The following is a 7,128-nucleotide window of genomic DNA, read 5'->3' as shown; positions in this document are numbered from 1 at the left end:
CGAAAGATCAAAATTAATGGAGGAAGAGGAAAAAGAAAATGCAATGAGAGGAAGATGAAACGTTAGTTTCTTTCTTTTAGGGAAGAAAAATTTAAGCAGATACAAACATTTACCAGAATTATCCACAAATCCCCCCTATTCCTTTACTAACCCCACTACTGATAACTTCCTCAAAATTTTTGTTTGACCGAAACTCTCTTGGTCAAATGAGCAAAGATAAACTTCCGCGCTCGAGCAGGGATTCGAACACAAGACCTCTAGCACAACACAACACACCCTTACCACTCGAGCCAGCAGGCCCATTTTGATATGAAACTATAGGCAACTAAACATAAGCCCATTAAACAGAGATAGAGCTTAATTCCAAAAAAAAATTACCAAAGGTAGGACTCAAACTTGGGAGCTCTCACAAATACCCAGAACACTTAACCACTAAAGCAAATACACAGTTGTATCACCTTTTAACAGAAACAAAAATAAGAATTTTGGGGCGTTACAGCTGTGACAGCCTAATATGACCCTAGTCGGAAAGTGGCTTCGGGACCACAAAACCGAGTCTTAAAAATAATTAATTGTTATATTCTATGCTTATTATGTGTGTACATGCATATGTGGAAGTTTCATTCCCTAATTTTGCCAATTGCATGAGAAATTATTAAATAGGGATCAATATGAGACATAGTGAAATATGATAGGCTAATTTTAAATGGTTCATTAATGCATGTTAACATAAGGGTGGACTTACATGTCAAATTGCCCAATTCTTTTATAGTGGCCGGCCATGGTGAGCATTTAGGCATATTATGGGCATTTTATAATAATTTTAAATTTCAACTAAAGAAATGATGGGAATAAAGGAAATAAACTAAGGAGAAGTGGGAGGAAAAACCAAAGTGTTCATCCTCACTTCTCCATTGCCGAAACTAGAAGAAAGAAAGAAGAAAAACTTTGGTTGAAATTGGCTAAGGTGTTTTGATACAAGAAGGTATGTTTTATGCCACTCTTGAAAATGCATGCATAATTTGGAGGATTGGTTCAAATTTTCCTTGAATCTTGGATTGAAACTAGGTTGTTTAGGTGAGTTAAATTTGACCATGGATGTTGTCTTTCTTGGTTAGTGTTTTGATGTTGTTGTGATGAAAGCATGAAGATGAGTGAGTTCGAATGTTTAATAAAAGGAGATTTTGTGTCATTGAGTTCTTGTTGTTATGTGTGTATGTGCATGAGTATTCGGCCATGCTATAGAATTCATGTTGCAAAATGATTAATGCTTAATGTGATTTATAATAGTACTTGTGAATGAGCTTGAGAGTATCTAAATTATTAGTTGGAGGTGCCGAATGTGGTCTTGGATGAATTTTAAAGAACAAAGAAATTTTGGGTGACTAGAGGTCAAGGACATTCGGCCAAAGGCTTGTGTGCTAGCAAAGTCGGCCTAAATGTGGTAAATGTTAAGTGTTAAATGCAATGGGAATACTAGATTAATGTTGCACATTCGGCTATAGTTAGGCATGTTGATGATCTTATTTAGATAATTAGACATAAATGGGTGGTAATGAGGTTGAAAATTGTTGAATGGCTAGTTGGGTAATGAATGAAGCATTGACCATATGGGGTAAAATGGGTCAAATGTTCATGAGATAAAATTTTGTGATTAGATGAATTATAGGTGATAGTATAGATATACATATTCGGCCATCACTTGGGAGCTTATGTGATGTTGAGTTTAAAATTAGCAAAGGTGATTGCCGAATGCCCAAGTATGCATATGCATGTGTGATCGAATTATTGATAGTATGGTGATTGCATAAGGTTATTAGCCGAATAGCTCAAAAGCATAAGGTAGAAAGATATAAATTTGCCATGTGTCTCCTATGCTATGAAATCATTAATATTTTGATATAAATATTTAGCAAGACGGTTAAACTAGTTAATTTATTGATTAAGCTCAAGAAGTTAGAGGAGGCGAATCAAGCAAAAGCAAAGGGAAGAACATCGAGTAGCCGAGTTGGAACCGTTTTACCTAACACAAGGTAAGTCATTAAGCACATGTTTGATGTCGATTTAAATGAGCATGATATTTATGCGATTACGTTCAATAAAACGAAATGTATATAAAAATGTATGTGTATGGAATGATGACATTGTTGAATGTAAAAAGGTAGTGAATGTGTAGAGTGTTTGGTTTCGGCACTAAGTGTGCGGGCAATAAGTGTGCATGGTGACGAGATTGGCACTAAGTGTGCAAGCTTGAAATGTATGGCACTAAGTGTGCGAGCTTAAATTATATGGCACTATGTGTGCGAGCTTAAATCACATTGCACTAAGTGTGCGTGATCGATTATTAAGCACTATGTGTGCGAACTCAATACATATCTTCGATCGATTATTTTATATGGAGGGTGTGACTTTATCGAGTTGATCATGGACAGCGGAAAGAGTAAGTACCTTGAGCTCATGGCGGATAGGCGCTATGTTCATGCTCGGGGTTGAGCTTGGTAAGTTTTAAATCTATGTGATGATTACAATTGCAGTCACGTAAATAAGGTATCGTGGAATAGATGAAAGTTCATTTGTTTGCATAATTGTTGCGGAAATGAGATGATGTATGGAAATGCCTCAATTACCCTATTGAATAGTATATGAAATGTCATTGGGTGAATTGGTATGAGATTGAACCGAAAGGTCCAAGGAATTATGGTATAGTTCGGTATGGATGGAGTATTTAGCCTCGTTTCATTGTTTCATTTTGTGATAATTTTGTTAATGGATGGTTGTGGAATGCTTATGACTTACTGAGTTATATACTCATTCGGTGTTTGCTTGTCACCTATTTTAGGTTTCTTGGACTCATTTATTTTTGCGTGCTCGGGACCGTCATCGAAGTCATCACACCGGCTAGCAATCTTTTGGTATTGTCTTCTTAGTTGATCTAGGAGAACATTTGGCATGTATAGGCTCTTTTGTTTTGTTGAACTTTGGGTTGTAAACTTTTAGCCATGCGAAAATGGCCCATATGGTCGGTTGAATTTGGTTCCAAAACACTTATTCACGAGTCTTAGAAATTTTAATTTTGATAAGGTGGTCATAATTTGTGATATGTATGATGAATTATTAGTTAGGTCATGGAAGAATTATGAAATAGGCATTGTTTGCTTTAGTAACAGATGCTGACAGCAGCAGTGATGTGAGATTGAAAAATCACTAAAAATAGTATAAGTGGAATTAAATAGTGAATAAATTATGTAATTGAACCTTGATGAATCTACTTTCATATGGAAGAAACGAAACGGTCACTTGAGCCGGATTTTAAGAGATATCCATGTTTTTGTGAAACGGGGCCAGAACGGTTTCTGGATCCCCTGTTCCGACTTTGAAAATTCACTATAAATTAACCAGAGAGAATTAGAAGTTATGCTCTATATGTACAGATTTCTTTGTGAGTCTAGTTTCTTTAGAAACAAATGGCATAAGTTTTGGATCCCTGTACAGGAAGATATCTAAGTCATAATGCACAAAGGTCAGTGTAGTCAAACCCTGAAACAGGAAAAACTTTAACTAATAAACTGTACCAATTGGCTTGACCAAAAATTCTAGAAAAAATTTTGTAGATGGAATTATGAGTCTAGTTTCAGGAAAAATTTACGGAACTGGTTTTCAATTTCTGGAACTCGAGATATGATTTTTAAGGTGACAGTGACACAGTTAGCTAGCCTGCCTAGAACAGAAAAAAAAATTAATAAATAAAGGGGGAAATAAGTGAAGTAAGCCCGGTAACACCTCGTGTTCAACTCCGGTAACGGTCATGGGTTCGGGGTGTTACAACAGCTCTACTCCCTAAAAAAAATTTTGGCCTCGAAATTTACTTGATTAGAATAGATGAGGATACTGCTAGCGCATCGCATCCTCAGGCTCCCACGTGGCCTCCTCAGTGCTATGATTCTGCCACAGCACATTCACTAAAGGGATAGACTTCTTCTGGAAAACCTTTACATCGTGATCCAGAATCTAAACTGGCTCCTCGTCGAAGGTCAAATCTAGCCTAACCTCAATTTCCTCAACAGGGTCAATCTGAGTAGGATCAGAGTGGTAACGTCTCAACATTAAGACGTAGAAGACATCATGGATGCAGTCCAACTCTGGAGGTAGCTCTAACTGATAAGTGACCTGTAACACCCCGTACCCGAGACCGTTGCCGGAGTCGGACACGAGGGGTTAACGGGCTTAATCCACTTACTTGCACAGTTCATTTTAAAAATTTCCAGACAGCCGGCTAACTGTGTCACTGTCACCTTAAAAATCATATCTTGAGTTCCACAACTCGAAAATCAGTTTCGTGATTTTTCCCTGAAACTAGACTCATATATACATCTACAAATTTTTTTCTAGAATTTTTGGTCTGGCCAATTAGTACATTTTATTAGTTAAAGTCCCCCATGTTACAGGGATAAACTACACTGACCTTTGCACATTACGACTTGGATATCACCCTGTACAGTGCTTCAATACTGATGCCGTTTATTTCTACAGAAACTAGACTCGAAAAGGAATCTGTACATATATGGCATGACTTCTAATTATCTCTGGTCAATTTATAATGAATTTCCAAAGTCGGAACAGGGACTTCAGAAACCGTTCTGGCCCTGTCTCACGAAAACTTAAATATATCTTAATATACTGTTCATATGATCTTTTTGTTATTTTCCTATGAAAATAGACTCGTCAAGGTTCGTTTACATAATTTATTCACTATTTAATTCAATTCCTACTATTTTTAGTGATTTTTTACATCCACGTCACTGCAGCTGTCAGCATCTGTCTTTAAGGTAGGCTTTACCTATTTCATAGTTTCCATGATTCAACTAGCCCTTTAACATAAATAGCACAAAATATGATCATGATTAACCATCCCAATGGCTAATCGTTTCCAAACATTTCCATGCCTCTTAATGAACAACATACAATGATTATAATACCATGCCCAAAGTATACTTAAGCCATTTTCGCATGGCTATCCAAATTTACACAAAACCGAAAGGTACATGACCTACAACAAAAGGGTAGTCCTATACATGCCATTTCAAAGTTCAACCAAAAATATACCAAAAGGAGCTTTGATAGTGTGGGCGACTTCGACTTCAAAAATCCCGAGTCCGATAGCTGAAGAATCAAAATCTATAAAACAGAGAATCAAAGAAACGGAGTAAGCATTTAATGCTTAGTAAGTTTGAGTCATGAATTTAGACACAACCAAAGTATAGCATTCATGTAGCTAAACAGATAATTTCATATGCACAAACGGAGTAAGCATTTAATGCTTAGTAAGTTTGAGTCATGAATTTAGACACAACCAAAGTATAGCATTCATGTAGCTAAACAGATAATTTCATATGCACAAATTCTCAATATCATACTTACTTCACATTACCAACCCTTATATTCATACACAAAGATCAACTTAGCCAAAGGCGGTAGCTCAATTATCAAGCGGCGAATACTTATTTGTAAGGGCTCGACTAATTCAAAGCACATCTGAAACATACCTCATTGTTGGGATTTCACAAACGTATTAACTGAAATTTTACAGCAAGATCATTCATTCCCGAATCACGTACCTTGAGTTTAACCGGATATAGCTACTCGTTCAAATGCCTTGGGACATAGCCCGGTTATAGTAACTCGCACAAATGCCTTCCGGACTTAACCCGGATTTAATAACTCGCACCATGCCTTCGGGCTTAGCCCGGAATTAGTAACTCGCACAAATGCCTTTGGATCTTAGTCCGGATTTAGTCACTTAGCACAAAGCCTTCGGGACTTAGCTCGGACATCATTCGAATAACCCTGCACATTTATCAATAAATCATGACACATTCGTATTTCATTTTCGTTAGCAAAACTCTAACACGAGGCACTTATCACACTTGCAATTTCGGCTCAATAGCCACACACAAAGAGCATGATTTTGATTTTCTTAAAACGTGATCTAATCAAATCATAATCTAAGTTCCATTACTCGAAAACTTACCTCGGATGTTGTCGAACGGCTTCAACGGCTATTCGATCACTTTTTCCTTTCCCTTATCCAACTGTGGTCCTCTAAGCTCTTGAGCTTAGTCTAGCAAATCACCATAGCCGATTTTCTCAAGCTCCTCCCCTTCCTTTCTTTCCTCTATTCGGCCAAGGATGAACCAAAGGATGAACACTTGTTTTTTTTTTTTTTGTTTTTCTCTCCTTCAACTCACGGCAATGGGGGCATGGATGAGACCCTTTTTTTTTTGCATCACTCCTCCCTTTCATTATTCAATTACCATGCTCATTATTTTATTTTTCCTTACATAATGCATTAAGCCAACATGTCTATGACATGTTTCTTTTTAGCCATAACACCTTGTCCACCCATGCTCATGGCCGGCCACTACATATTAGGGGGGCAAAATTGACATGCAAGTCCTCCCTTTTGATTACATGCACTATTAGATCCTTGTAGATTAGCCTATCACATTTCAAAAGTGTCACACAAGTCCTTTTGACTAAATTCACATGCAATTTACTAAATCGAAGCTTAAAATTTTCGCACATTCATATTCACATATTTTAGACCATAAATATCACATTCAAATAATTTGGTGACTTGGTTTAGCGGTCCCGAAACCGCTTTTCGACTGGGGTCACTTTAGGGCTGTCACATGACCAACCCCACACGTTTTAGAATCTGATACAGCCCAAAAAACCTAGGGTTCAGCTTGCCCTTACGACCAAGCCTCAGAACCTTCTTCCACGGGGAGACCTTAAGAAACACAAAGTCCCTTACAGAGTACTCAATCTCACGTCTCTCTAGATCTACATAAGACTTTTGTCTATCAGAAGCCGTATTCAAATGATCTCTAATCAGTCGAACATTATCCTTAGTCTCAGAAAACCAACTCAGGATCCAACACTCGACGTTTGCCCAACTCAATTCAACATAAAGAAGTACAACACTACGGCCATATAGAGCCTCGTAAGGTGCTATCTGAATACTCGACTGGAAACTATTATTGTAGGTGAACTCGGCTAACAGCAGATAATCCTCCCAATTGCCTCGAAAATCGACAACACAACTTCTCAACATATCCTCTAGTATCC

The sequence above is a fragment of the Gossypium arboreum genome, chromosome 9 (genome assembly GCF_025698485.1).
Source record: "Gossypium arboreum isolate Shixiya-1 chromosome 9, ASM2569848v2, whole genome shotgun sequence".
Classification (NCBI taxonomy): domain Eukaryota; kingdom Viridiplantae; phylum Streptophyta; class Magnoliopsida; order Malvales; family Malvaceae; genus Gossypium; species Gossypium arboreum.
This window is presented reverse-complemented; position numbering follows the sequence as displayed.